Genomic DNA, 15,551 nt, shown 5'->3' with positions numbered 1-15,551 from the left:
AAGAAATGTTCAACATCCTTAGTCATCAGGGAAATGCAAATCAAAACAATCCTGAGATTCCACCTCACACCAATCAGAATGGCTAAGATCAAAAACTCAGGTGACAGCAGATGCTGGTGAAGATGTAGAGAAAGAGGAACACTCCTCCATTGTTAGTAGGATTGTGAGCTGGTACAACAACTCTGGAAATCAGTCTGGTGGTTCCTCAGAAAATTGGACATAGTAATACCTGAGGACCCAGCAATACCATTCCTGGGCATATACCTAGAGGACGCTCCAACGTAATAAGGACACAGGCTCCACTATGTCCATAGCAGCTTTATTTATAATAGCCAGGAGCTGGAAAGAACCCAGATGTCCTTCAACAAAGGAATGGATACAGAAAATGTGGTACATTTACACAATGGATTACTACTCAGGTATTAAAAGTGATGAATTCATGAAATTCTTAGCAAAATGTGTGGAACTAGAAAATATCATCCTGAGTGGGCTAACCCAATTGCAAATGAACACACATGATATGCACCCACTGATCAGTGGATATTAGCCCAGAAGCTCAGGATACTCAAGATACAATTCACAGAACATATGACACTCAAGAAGAAGGGAGACCAAAGTGTGGATACTTTGGTCTTTCTTAGAAGGGACAACAAACTACCCATGGAAGGAGTTACAGAGACAAAGTGTGGAGCAGAGACTGAAGGAATGACCATCCAGAGACTGCCCATGTGGGAATCCATCCCATAAACAACCACCAAACCTATACTCTTTTGTGGATGCCAACAAGTGCTTGCTGACAGAAGCCTGATATAGCGGTCTCCTGAGAGGTTCTATCAGTGCCTGACAGACACAGAAGCAGATGCTCTCAGCCAACCACTGGACTAACAACACAGGGTCCCCAATGAAAGAGCTAGAGAAAGGACCCAAGAAGCTGAAGGGGTTTGCAGCCCCATAGGAGGGACAACAATATGATCTAACCAGTACCCCCAGAGTCCTCAGGGACTAAACCATCAACCAAAGAGTATACATGGAGGGACCCATGGCTCTAGCTGCATATGTAGCAAAGGATGGCCTTGTCTGCAATCAATGGGAGACACGCCCTTGGTGTTGTGAAGGCTCTATGCCCCCGTGTAGAAGGGCCTGGAAGCAGGAATGGGGAGGTGGGATTAGGGGGTTTTGGAGGGGAAACCAGGAAAGGAAATAACATTTGAAATGTAAATAAAGAAAATATCTTTTTTAAAAAAGAAGAAAAGAAAAAAGAAAGAAATAGCAAAATGAAAAAAAGGAATGTAAATAAAGAATATATCCAATTAAAAAAAAATTAAAAAAAAATTCTGGACTAGTTTGTAACCTTCCACAGTCAAGCAGACACCAGGAGGCCTCTCTTGTTTCAAGCCATCTCTACTAACTTACTGTTGTTAAGTTGGTAAAAAGCCTACTACTTGTCAATATGAAAAGGGAAACTGAACTTGTAATATCCTGGCTCCAACTTCTTCTATGTAGAAAAAGAACACAAAACTCCCTTCACCATCCCCTTTTTTAAATTTAAGTAGAGCAATGTTGCAGCCTACAAAATGTGAGCACTAAGATTACAAAGTAGAACCTGTATTATCCCAAACCTCCAATGGCTGTTTCTGAACTACAAGATTCAATCTACATTCCTTATACTGAGGCGTCCCACGAGCCAGGCAGCACTTCTTTTGCTAACTTAGAAAACTCATATTTTATTTTATATTTTACTGCATGTCTCAACACTCACTTCTTTTCCAGCCCTGTTGCCTGGCAGCAGCAAGCTTGCTCTCTTAACACCTAACTCTAACTCTAACATCTAACTCTAACGATGGTCCTGCATTTGTCTCAGAAGCATGTTTAGCAGGGTTTATAGTTAGTAATTCATTTTTGTGAAGTACTAAGCCCAGGCAAAGGAAGGTCTACGTTTCTTAATCTGCAGCTTGATGCATACTCCTCCGCATTTTAGCGTTTTGATAGAAAGATGATATGGAACAAACCCAAAAGAGCTCAGAATCATCTAAGAATACACACCAGCATCTTCTGCCTCTCTATGCCATCCTGGTCTAAACATATTGAGGTGCTGTATAAAATGCTAACCAGTGCTATAATAAAGTATTATGTGTAAAACAAGTGTAGAGAACGCACACTTGTGAGAAACAGCAAAGTCCGGAACAGAGGACAAGCACTGGAGCTAACCTGACTCACAGACTACTTTATTAGCCAAACTGGCTACAACAGAACACACTAACAACCGGAAAGAAAATTACTACTCCCTACAAACACAGGCAATGTTTGGAAGGAGTTTCATAAAGCCCAAATCAGAAGGAATCCTGTCCATGGAGCCAGAGCTAAGAACCTGGCTCCCTCGCCAGGAAACTGCATGCACAGTGTCAACATCAGGCATGCGCCATGCACTCGGCCTGAATTTGTACCACCTTAGAGTTTGGGATTCCACTGACCAGAGTAAAAGAACTGGAAAACCAAAATAGCTTCAAACTGGGAACATTATGGACATTGTAGGCACAAATATGCAACATTGTTTCCACACAGAGGGAAAAAAAAAAAAAAAAAACCCTTCTGAAGATGCATGCCCATGAAAACTCAGCCACTACAAAATGAATCACAAAGGAGTCAGCTGCTGAAGGCAGCAGAGAGGAATTTGCACCCTCCAGGACAAGGAAAGTTAGAACAACCAGAGAGAGACCTTGTGGGGAAAGGCAGTGAGGCATGCAGGGAGAAAAGCCCTGTGCTACAGCACAGCAGTTTGGTGAAAATCCTGCCACAACAGGCAGCACATCCGACACTGCCTCTTCCTCACACTAAGCTCCGGCTTACTTCTCAGTCAGTATAATGAGACCTAGGAAACATCTACAAAGCAGGGTAGGCATCTTCAGTAATGTCAGTCCTCACAATCATTCTTGACAAAAGGATCTCGGCTAGTTTTTACCACTGCAGATTACACATAATGTAAAATCCAGCAAGCCTGTCATATGGGTAATAGTATTTTTGAGCTGTGTAAAACCTAAAATTTGCATTAAGGGAACACATGTAAAACCTTAGTCATATAGTGTAAATATATGTTATATGGTCAAGTTTCTTCAGATTGAAAATATAAAATGGAAATGCTATTTTTCTTAATTCTGAATTAAAGAGAATCTTTAGTTAATTTTTATAAAAGTAAGCTTAAAAACTAATATAAAATACTATAGTACTACAAAAGAATGATTATAAATGTACCTTTAGGGAATGAATTATAAAATGTACCTTTAGGGAGAAATTTTCAAGTTCACAGAAAAAGCTATTGTGAAGACTCTCATAGCATAAAAAAAATATGACTTTGCAGTTAATAAGTCAAAGTTGGCAAGACAGTGGCCTTCAGGTTTAGTTATTACTTATCGATCGTGGTTATGAGGTGAGAAACTTTGAGGTCTCCACAAATGGCCATCAGAGCATCAATGATCATGAGTCAAGAAGGAATTGCCATTCAGCATAACTCCTGTAGTTGGTTCGAACTTCTAGAGTCTGACACTGAGCAGTTTGCTTTAGAGATATTTAAATACAGTACAATTTTGGGTAAAGTTTCCTGGCAACAACTATCTCAAATCCGTGTGCACAATAAAGCTCAGGGCATAACTACATGGAATCTCTTGCAAAGGTAACCTCTTCCATAAAGATGAGTTCTACAGCTTAAGGCCCTAGGATCTGGTGTGATTTGCCACAGATTGTGTGGAGCTACACTGTACATGTGACACCTCCCTTACGGATGAGTTCTACTGACCAAGAAACAAAGCTAAAGACAAAGGCTAGGAAGGGAAATTCTGAGATAAACAGTAGTCTGGGGGGTTAGGTGTGGCCTGGCCCTAGAGACAGCACAGATCACCAGGCTATCAACTGTATCCACTCTCACTTCTCGGTGGGAAACAGGTATACACATCCCTTCTATTGAAGAAACAAGCCACCGTGCTTAACATTCCTGGTTTCCCTGGTGCTTATTTGTGAGCATAAGAAACCTATGCCCTCTACAAGAACTCCCAGGACACAGCAAACTTCACACAACTACAACCAAGGAGCACAAATAACTACCATTTTAAGTTGTATCTTGAGACTCTCATACTCTCATATATCTAATACAGCTTGTTTTCAATCACATCTTGCATATTATAAAATGCTTGACCAACTTAAATAATACAATTACATACAAAGCATGAACAGTGGAAAAGAGAAGTCAAGAGAGATAGACATGGGGGTGGGGGATACACATTGACCATGGAAAATGGAAGTGAGGTGGGAGTCAGGAAAGCCAAGGGAAGCTCGATGGCAGGCAAGACATCTAGGAAGCCTGTCTAGGAGAGAGAAAAGGGTTCGCAACAATAAACAAAAAGTGGAGACAGAATGATCCTCATCCAGAATACAAGAACCTGAAAAACAAGTTTAAAACTCAAAAGTAGATTCGCAACTTATAGGAAAGAGAAAAGACACGGGAAGACAGATGATGCAGGCAGAAAAGCACAGGCAGTGGAAAAAGCAGGGCGCACAAACCACTTCAATAGCCTCCCAGAGTTGAGGCCCTAAGTGACAGGAGGAAGGGTGGAGAGAGGTCTCTAGCAGTACCAATGGCTGCCACAGGTATGCTGCGGGAACCAGTCATGAAATGCCTGTCTCTCTGAATCTGACTGAAACGCATCAAGAACTGCTAGTCAAAGAAAGGGGTTCAGTCCAAAGGTTAACAAAAGGCCAGGAGAGTGGAATTATATTTGAATATGATTCATACTGCATTCAACTAGTTGTATTTAAATTAATTTCAACATTTATCCCTGTCTCCTCTAGCCATGCACAATAACACACATCCTTATATCCTCTCTGCTTCTCTGAGAACTTTTTAGTCTCCCTCCTATGTTCTCTTCCTCTTCCTCCTTCTCAGGTATACAGAGAAAGAAAATGTTCAAGGAAGAGTTTGGGTACGACAGGTACAACAAAGTTCAACCCCATTGGCACCTGTCTTCTGCTCCCTTCTTTTCCACAGTTTCCTCTATGTCCCCTACTCTTCCCGAGACCCATGGTCCTGCCCACCCTCGCAGTGAGTATCCATGCCTGATGTCGTCAAGTCCTCTGCTGAGGTACAGCTGGTCATGACTCCTTCATCTCAGTCAAGGTCCGTTTGAAAATGTGTTGACCATCCATGTCTGCTTCGCTCTCATAGCCCTATTTCAGCTGCAAAGATGTTTCCTTTACAACAGATTATGAGTTCCTCCAATCCAGAGAAATATGCCTGATAAAGAATATGCCAATATGAGCTCAATAAACATTTCCTGATTTATATAAATTTACCACAAAAGAATAATAAACAACCTTAAAATAAACATAGAAATGAAATTGGTGACTCCTCAAGACAAAGTTCATAAAAAAAAAAAAAAGGCCCATATCTTGATATGAAGAAAAAGGAGGAAAATGGATAATAAAACCTGAAGCACAATAGGCCAGAATCAAATGCATGGTCTTCCCTGAAGCCTTCCAAGGAGGAAGAGTATACATATTGAAATTTTACTGTTCAAAGAGAATGTCAAAAGGGGGCAACTTCTGTTAGTACAAAAGCAGCCCCTGAATACATAAAAGAGACTTGACTCTGGCCACAAAGGAACTCTGATTGAAATTAAAGAAAGAGTCATGAAAGATATGATTAGAGAAGTAAAAGACAGCTATTTTCTCAAATATGAAACAGCTTTGGCACTGCAAATCTGTGCTAAGGACATGAGCTGCTCATGGAGAACCAGAAGAAACAGAAAGTTTCTGAGACAGACATACAGACAGAGAGAGAGTGTGTGTGTGCGCAAGAGAGAGCTCGAGCGCGTGCTCGAGAAAAAGAGAGAGAGAGAGAGAGAACATAAGTTAGCAAAGCCTCTCTTCTGTCATCACAAGTCAATACTAAATGCTTAAAACGTATGGGAAAACATACAGCACAATAAAAAGATATGAGTAGGGTGGTGAGATGGTTCAGTGGTTAAGAGCACTGACTGTTCTTCCAGATGTCCTGAGTTCAATTACCACATGGTGGCTCACAACCATCTGTAATAATAGGATCTGATGCACTCTTTTGACAGTGTATCTGAAGACAGCTACAATGTATACATATACAGAATACAAATAAGTAAATCTTAAAAAAAGATATGAAGAAAGTATTGTAAACCTTCCAGTGCCTCTCTTCTTCTAAGTGAATACTCCAATTAAGTAAGCATCCTATTTTATTTTTTGTTTGTTTGTTGGTAGCTGGCAATGGTGAAGAGATGACCTGGCCATTAGGAGTGCATACTGCTCTTGCGCTGGACTGCAGTTAAGTTCCTAGTACTTATCTCAGGAGGCTCACGACCCCTAAAACCTCAGCTCCAGGGAATCTCCAGCCGCCCTCATGGCCTTAAAGAGCACCACACTAGTGTACACAAATCCACATACTGAAACACACACATACAGAATTCAAAACAGAATTTTTTTTTAAATGTCTTAAGAACAAAAAGATTTTCTTTAAAAATTCCACCAAGGCTGTGGCTCAGTGCCCCTGACCCTACTGCAACAAGGCTGTGTCGAAGGCTTAGATACCAGTCGCTAAGTACCATAGGAGATATCTGATCCTTTAAGAGGTGAGATCTACTGAAAAGAGGTCACCGGAGACAAGGACTTGAAGAGAATATGGGGATCCTGGCTCCTCCATGCCTCCCAACTTCCATGAGGTCAACAGGCCTTCCTCACATGCTCTGTCATAATGTTCTATGCCACCACTGGCCTAGAGCAATGGGGACATTGACCATGACTAGAACCTCAAAATCCTGATCCAAGATAAACCCTTCCTCTTCTTGAATCAATCCTCAGGTATTTGTTATAGTGACAGAGCCTGATAAACACAGGCTCCAATACAGAGTATAAAGCACAATTCATTCTTCAATGAACCAATGGAGAAAAATGACTCCCATCCAGGTTTGAAAGCAGGAAGGCCCATGATAGAAATTGAAGGAATTGAGGAACTCACTTCCAGTTTTCCAAGTATCCCCTAAAGACAGCAAGGATGTAAGTCTGGATCTCCAGACATCGGGTGTCTTGTGAGAAACTGAGGCACACAAGAGGCTGGATTAACTAAATGAAGAATACTAATGGCTAGTTTGCAGAATCAGATCTCATTCCTCTTTCCCCAGGTTTCTTTAACAAGTATATCGAAGCTTCTAAAACATTTCACCAAACTTGTTCAGTTTAGTTAAAAGAATAGCAAAAGAGGGATTTTGTGGGTTTGTTGTTGTTTTTTTTTTTTTTTAAACAGAGCTGAAGGATGAGTTGAATGGTTTTCTGGGGAACAGATATGGAAAGCCTGTTCCTGCCCACCATACTATCTGGCACAGGGAAAGTGTTTGTAACCACAAACTACCAGACAGAGTATCTTACAGATGTATGGTATCTACACTTAACCATTTTCTTCACTGTCTCATCATGGACAAGAAAGATTAAATAGGAAAGACTAAATTTAGAAGCACACTGAATTTTTAAGGTCTTAGTAAGAAAATGTTTATTTTTGCAGTTTCCTACATCTTTCCTAAGTCATATTTAGTATGTTTCTTTGGCTACAAAAATAAGTAATTAGTAGATAATTGGTATTAACTTTTTTATTTTTTATTATTTATAAATTTACATTTCAAATGTTCTCCCCTCCCTGACCCCCTCCATGAACCCTCTAACCTCATTTCCCCTCCCCTTTGCCTCTAAAAGGGTACTCACCAACCCACTCCCACCTCACTCCTCTAGCATCCACCTTCTCTGGGGCATCAAGCCTCCACAGAATCAAGCACATCCCCTCACACTGAGGCCAGATAAAGCAGTCCTCTGCCAATGTGTAGCAGGAGCCACAGACTGGCTCATGTATGCCCTTTGGTCAGTGTCTTAGACCCTGGGAGCTCTGAGGGGTCCACTTAGTTGATAATGTTGTTCTTTCTATGCAATCCCCTTCAGCTCCTTCAGTCCTTCCCCTAACTCTTCCACTGGAGTTCCCAAGCTCAATCTAATGGTTGGCTGTGAATATCTGCATCTGTCTTAGTCAGGTGCTGGCAGAGACTGTCAGAGGACAGCCATGCCAGGCTCTTGTCTGCAAGCACATCTTAGTATCAGCAATCCTGCCAGGGTTTAGTGTTCACACATGGGATGAATCCCAAGATGGGGCAAGAACCCTGAATTTTTAACGCGAGTGTGCACACACACACACACGCACAGAGAGAGAGAGAGAGAGAGAGAGAGAGAGAGAGGCGCACACATTAAAATCTAAGGATGTGAGGTTGAAAACAGAATCCCCAGTTGCTAAAACCATACTAACTATATGCATTTACTTCAACCAAATACTATCTATCCATTTTTGTACAGCAGAGTACATTCGCTTTATTTTTTTAGATTTATAGATCTCTTGTCCAGCAAAAATGCATGTTCAGGATCCTAGGTCCCTACTAACTAAATGGCATAACTCTTTTAAATTCACTCTGGGTCATAACTTGCATTCCAAGAAAATACATATCCCAAGAAAATATATAAAATTATTATATTAAAATTATGTAAGTTTCAAGAAATTTATGTAGCAAAAGCTCTGAGAACCAGTATTTGAAGAAGCTCTAAAGATTGAAGAGGTGGCTCAGTGGCTAGCATGCTTCCTGATCTCCCAAGGACCTGACGTCAGCTCCTAGTACCTCCTCCAGGCAGCTCGCAACAGCCTATAACTCTAGCTCCAGGGGAAGATTAGAGCATCCTCTTCTTGCCTCTGCAGGTACCCCCACATAGGTTTCATACACGGAGCAATACACATAAACACAAATTAAAATTAAATGAAACAATGCTGAGAAAAAAATATTAATGAATAGATTGTCAAATCTTAATGGCCCAATATACAAAAAGGTATAACACATCAATAAAAGAGGAGCACATAAAAAATAAGCCAATGCTATGATACATAACAAAAATTTACATGATGAGTAAAGAAATAGTTACTCAACCCTATCAATAGGCAAAGAAATGCAATATTAAAACAATAGTAATATAGCATTTTTCTTCCCCAAACTATCGAATGTAAAATGTGACCATATCTCAACATGGCATTAATGTGTATTAATGCATGTCTCAAGCACAAGTGCACTGGTTTTTACAGCAAATGGCCTTGGTAGATACAGAAGCCTCCCTAGGAATAACACCACACAGTTTTGTTAGCTATCCGGGAGAAGAATCACCATGTTTCCTCTTCAGCCAAAAGATGGGCAGGTTTACTTACAGCTCACTATGAAAGAGTCAGGATTCTCTCCTTCTAACACAGCTGACTACAGGTGCTAGTGTCATGTGGCCACTGTCATAGCACCCTGAAGACAGCACAAAATGCCACAGTCTGACAGTGCTTTGTCTCTGATCTAGGAGCCTCACGCCTTCCAAAATTACCCACAGACTCTTGGCTTCCAAGAGGAAGTAATCACAAACGTGTAACCATTCATGACAACGATATGACAAAAATCATATAAATCAGCATTATAAATTGCATACATTGGGTGCGAGCGATCTCTTTTTTAGACTTACTGCTTTAGATTTACATGTTTTACTTTGTGTGTATGAGTATTTTGACTGCATGTATGTATGTGTCCCATGTGCTTGTCTGGTGTCTACAGAGGTTAGAGGAGGGCACTGGATCTCATGGAACTGGAGATACAGGTAGTTGTGAGTGCTGGGACCCAAAGTCCGGTCTCCTGCAAAAGCAACAAACACTCTTAAGCACCCGCCCACCTCCCTAGTCTCCGTATCAGCAGTTGTATTAAAGGGTACATGGAAGAATCTCTGCAAATTTAAAAGCCATAAGTATCCTTTCACCCAACCATGTAATCATGTGCACCAAGGAAATAAACAAATACGCAAATATATACAGTAATGTCCCTCAATCACCAGGAGCTGTTTTGAAATCCCACTGTGGTCCATGGATAGCAGAGAATGCTAGGTAGATTATGCTTCTTTCTATACGTATGCACTCCCATACATACATAATCATAAAGGAAGTACTTAATGGCTGGCTTCTCTTTGGCATGCTTGGATTTCTGAAGTCAGTAGTACTCTTGATCCAAATTTGGCAACATTAAATTAAAAAAAAAAAAAGTTGCTTGAATACAGTTGATCTGACAGCCAGGTCTGTTACTTAATATGTAATGGGCATATGGACTACACATATGTATACATGGACATACGTAGCTGGACTAGGAAAAGATACAGTTCACAGATCAGGAAGGGATGTCCTTTCATCACACTACTCAGAATAGCACAGGATTTAAAACTTACACACTGTTTACCCTTGGAATTCTCCACTTAATATCTTCAAACTAAGACTAACTGACACCAAGCAAAGAGACATAAGAAATAAGAAACAGCTATTCACATGCAGAAATGACCTAGTAATTTCACATACAACAGAAATGAATGTGTAATTCTAAATACTAAGAGAGAATTGGTTCAATATTAGGTTGGTCCTAAAATAATGAGCCAAAAAAGCCTTTGAAAGGTAAGATGCCATGTGCATCTATGTAAAGACACATTCACCAGTGGTGACTACTAAGTAGAAGCTGCAGAAAGCTATACCACACACCATATGTAACACACATATACACTTTCTATCTGGAAAGAGCAAAGCACCAAGCAGTGATTATTATTTACACATCTACTGCATCAGCATAGGAATTTGATTCTGTTTGTGATACCTTGTTGGAATGGTGAAACTCAAAGGGATATCTAAGAGCTTTAAGCATTGAGCTGGCCTGAGCTGAAAGCAGGTATGGAATGTTGTTATGTTATCACTGATAACGGCCAACAGGACATTACACACATGAAGACAAGATCCCAAGTCAACAGACGTGTGACTGGGAATCAGTTTCTATGTGGAACAACTTGACAGGATAAACGGGGTGAGCAAACAGAGAGCTTATTTAAGAATGGCCATTAAATCAACTGACCAAAGGGAAGGCAAATTTACAAATTCCAAAAACTGGCAAGGCATTTTAGAGGGAGGGGCAAGACCCAAGGGAATTCAACTGGGTGCAGTTCTACATACCTTTAGCCCCATCTCTCAGGGGCCAGGGCCAACAAGACCTCAAAGAGAGCCCAGCCAAGGCTACATTGAGAGCTCTACCTCAACAAACACTCAAACACAAAAGGAATCCAACCTGCCCCCAACTAAATGTTCATTACAAAAATATCCACTGATGTTCATGATATGCCAGACAAGGTTTGAATCGCCACACACTGTAAAGCTGGAGAAACAAGAGCAGCATGGCATTACCACAGGAAGTAGGTCACTGCTATCAGTTCAAAAGGTCTCAAGAATACACAGGCGCCAAGTGTTCACCATATACCAGCACTTGACAGGAAGAAAAAGAACAGAACTCGACAAATTAGGATGAAGTCATCGGCCAGTAATAACCAAGAAGGCACAGCATTATTTATCTCACACCAAAACTGAGTAAAACAACAAACCATGGGGCACGTGCAGACAGAGGGGTGGGGGGTCAGTCACAATCCACATTATGAAAGGCCCAAGAGGACTCCAAAGTTAGAACAGCGAAGACGGCAAATAGTAACGCTTCCAAAGCTGAGAAGACTGGGCAGTAAGACTGGCTTGATAAAGATCCAGAAGCTTCTATTCGACGACCATATTTGGAAGCAAAACATCAGCTGTAAACAACACTGTAAGACAGCAGCAACAGGACCACAAACAATCAGGTCTTAGGCCCTGACCTCTCTGACTTTGAAAACAAAGATGGAATGGGGTTCAAAAGAGCCAAAACATGGGACAGGAATTTTTCAAATTGGTACGCAAGTCTGGAAATAATGGGATTCAATGACTACTCAAGACTGTTTAATTCTTAGCGCCACTAGATAAGACTTCACTTCCACCCAAGACTTACTCCAAGACAGAGGAGTACAAGGGACCCTGTACTCATTAATCGTGTAGGATGAGAGAGTGTGCAAGATAAGCAGTGTGCCTGTCTTAGGATACCAACCCCATCGCAAAACATAGTTGACAAGTGGCTGGGCCCACCCCAGACGATGGAAAGAAGGCTGCAGCCTGGCATCTCCTGGCTCGAGCCTGCCTGGACAGAAACCTTCCCTCGTGAGAGGAAAGTCGGGGCTGCGCAGCCTGCAGGCCCAGTGTCCGCAGCTCGCCGTGAGCGTGCCAGGCCCAAGAGAGCCGCGACAAGAGGCGGCGGCACCCACGTCCGGTCTCCGCCAGCACAGCGGCGCTGCACCATAGGCACGCGTGGGCCCAGAGCCTCCGCCCCGCGCTCCCCAGAGTGGCGCGCGCCCGGCCCCGCCCACGCCGAGGGGGGACCTTGAAGAGGGAGGAAGGAAGAAAGCGCCGTACCCTGCAGGGTCCGGAACTGGGCGAGCCGAACTTCGCCGCAAGCCCGCAGCGTGGGCAGCAGGAGACGGCTCCCAGTATCCCGTGCTGCTGCCGCGGCGGCGAGCCCGGCCCAGCGCGACCCGGAAGGAAGACCGAGGCCGGGAGGCGGGGCGGGGCCGGGAGGCGGGGCAGGACCTGGCGAAGGGCGGGGCCAGGGTCGGGCTGGCTGCTGCCGAACTGCCCTGGTTTGAGCTGATTAGCCAAGCCAGTGGTGGTTTAGAAATGGCCTGTTTGCTCTGGGACTGGCAGCGGGTTGCAGAACCTTTGCGCTACTCATCCTTCCAAAGATAGCCCTCCAAAAGTAATGTAGTTCTCCTGGAGCTTCTTCGGACTTGGTGACTCAACCCAAGTATTATGCAAAAAAGCACTTCAGCACAGGAGCACTAGAATGTGAACTTCTAGAGCAGTAAAAGTTCTCAGCAGGCACAACCCACCAATTAATATACAAATTCTTCAGCCCTCAGAAACAAACCTTCCCTGCAGGCTCATATTCACCTGACCACCTGTGATGAAGATGCTGTCACGGGTCTCCCTTAAGTCTCCATTTCTTTTCAAATGAACCTTTCTTTAGTTGTCGTTAATCTGTCTTTCCACAAGGTTTCCATTAATAAAAAACTTTAAGATTTATTTTAATTTTTTATGAATCTGTGTGTGTGTGTGTCCTGTTCATGCGCACACGTGTTCAGGTGCCATTGAAGGCAGAAGAGATCAGATATCCTGGAGCTGAAATTACAGGCATTTGTGAGCTGTCAGAAGTGGATTCTGGGAACCAAACGGGGTCTATCAAAGAGCCGTCTCTCCAGCCCTATTTATGGGAAACTCAATAATATGCTGAACCACTCATCATTTCCAATTTTCTCTTGAAGAAGCAAAATAGAAAGAATATTTGTTGATTTTATGTTACTTTCTTTTCCATCGCTGTGACAAAACATCACAGCCAAAACAATGAGACTTGGGATTCCAGATGGTTAAGAATCACTTACATACCAGGAGCACTGCAGCAAGCAGCAGGTATGGTGGCACAAACAACTAAGAGCTCACATCTCCAACTGCAAACAACGAAGTACAAAGAACCAACTCAGAACAGGTGAGTCTTTGATCTGTCAAAGCCAGGCCCAATGACTGACTTCCATCAGCATACCCATACCTCCTCCACCTCCCCAAACAGACCAACTAGGAACCACATATTGAAATGCCCCAGCATATGAAAGTATCCCATCCAGACCACCACATGAAGTGAAACAATTATGCTATGCTGTGTAATCTACACAAAAGTGAAATTTTAATCAAAAACTTCAAACTCAATTTCCATCTTCCATTCTTAACTGTGACACTACCTGGTGAGCTACGTTCTAAAAGGAGAGGGTTAGAACTGGGTGTGGTGGAGCATGTCTTTAATTCCAGCCATTGGGGGGCTGCCACACACTCCGGTGGAGTCAGCTTGACAGGCTGAGAGGCCTGGAAGCCACTCACGAGGCAGAGAGTTTCACGGAAACTCACCTCCTGGAGTCTGGCGTTCTCTTCAACCCATATACTCATATTCTATTCCCGAGTTAGTCTGGTGTATGGATCCACGTGCTCTCTTTTAGTATTATCCTATTATAAGTGCCTTTTAAGATTGAATTCTGACATAGCTAAGCCTTCACCAGTGTTCAAACGTCCTAGAAAGTCCTTGAGCTGACCATGGGCTTGGAATTCAGGAAGAATGTTGCCTGTTCAGTGACATTCAGAATTGCCTCTGGTATTACACTATCACTTAGAATAAAAGCCAAGTCGCTCCTGTATACAGGAATTTACAGTGGTTTAGGAAGTAGATCGGGATGTGGTTTTAGAGTATTGCATTATTCATGAGATGGTTAGCTAGAACAGAACTCCCTAATTAGAACGATGACTTGGGTATGAAAGCCCTTGCCCTAGGAGTGTAAAGACCTCACACCTGGCTTCTAAGGGGCCCAGAGGGTCTGTGGCAGTGGGCAGAGGCGGGCAGATCTCAGTGAGTTCAAGGCCAGCAGGAAGAGCATTCCATCTCCTTAACACCAAGGACAGCTGTGTAGTCAGCTTGTCTGTCATCTCAATCTGTTCATCACAGAGTTTTTGTAAATCTGAATATTTATTCTAAAATAAAATTTGGGTTTAAATCATGCTAATTTATTAAAAATAAAATAAAAACCTGACCCTTTTATATTTTCTGATAAGACTTCAGTTAATGCGTATAAAGAACTCAAACTCCATTTAAACTACAGAAGTTACTCATTCTAAAATGAAGTGTGTGTTTTTAAGCAAAGACCTTCATTTAGTCTTTTATTCACTCTCCACACTTCTTTCTTCACTATATTTATTTTTTTTAATTAATTTTTTTTTTTTACTTATTCACTTTACATCCTGCTCATTGCCCCACTCTCGGTTACCCCCTCCCACAATCCTTCTCCCATCCCTTCCTCCCCTTCTCCTCTGAGAGGGTAGAGGCCCTCTATGTATTCCCCAACCCTGGCACTTCTGCGAGGCTAATCACTCCCTCTCCCATTGAAGCCAGATAAGGCAGCCCAGCTAGAAAATATCCCACAGACAGGCAACAGCTTTGGGGATAGCATCCACTCTAGTTGGTTAGGACCCACGTGAAGACAAGCTGTAAGTCTGCTACATGTGTGCAGGAAGGCCTAGGTCCAGCCTGTGTATGTTCTTTGGTTGGTAGTTCAGACTCTGAGCACCTCAAGTGTCCTGGTTAGTTGACTCTGTTGGTCTTCCTGTGGAGTTCCTATCCTCTTCAGAGCTGCAATCCTTCCTTCTATTCTACCATAAGAGTCTCCAAGCTCCATCCACTATTTGGCTGTGGATGTCTGCATCTGTCTGAGTCAGCTGCTGGGTGAAGCCTCTCAGAGAACAACATGCTCCTGTCTGCTAGCATAACAGAGTATCATTAATAGTGTCAGGGGTTGGTGCTCACCCATGGGATGGGCCCCAAGTTGAAATTTGGTTTCTAACTGAAACATAAAGCATATTCAGAAAAGGACACAAAAGCTGGATGTCCTGGTTGTCCATCAGTAATCCTAGCACTTGGGAGACATGTAGAAGGATCAGGAATTCGAGGAAAGTCTCA

General features: G+C 42.6%; 1 protein-coding gene across 3 annotated transcripts in view; it reads right to left on the bottom strand.

Moving 5' to 3' along the window:
- Nucleotides 1-12,554, bottom strand: part of Fbxl4 (F-box and leucine rich repeat protein 4) — a 74,281-nt gene extending 61,727 nt beyond the window's left edge. The window contains exon 1 of one of the 3 annotated variants that reach the window (XM_021159721.1): nt 12,416-12,554. The gene's annotated coding sequence lies outside the window, so the exon portion shown is untranslated. Of the gene's footprint in view, nt 1-12,053; nt 12,290-12,415 lie in introns of those variants that run through there. The other 2 variants (XM_029476214.1, XM_029476213.1) reach the window with 2 other exon arrangements.
- Between the last annotated feature and the right edge of the window lie 2,997 nt (nt 12,555-15,551).

This window comes from Mus caroli, chromosome 4 (assembly GCF_900094665.2).
Source record: "Mus caroli chromosome 4, CAROLI_EIJ_v1.1, whole genome shotgun sequence".
Classification (NCBI taxonomy): domain Eukaryota; kingdom Metazoa; phylum Chordata; class Mammalia; order Rodentia; family Muridae; genus Mus; species Mus caroli.
The sequence above is the reverse complement of the archived record's forward strand: the minus strand, read 5'-3'. Positions and strand labels throughout refer to the sequence as shown.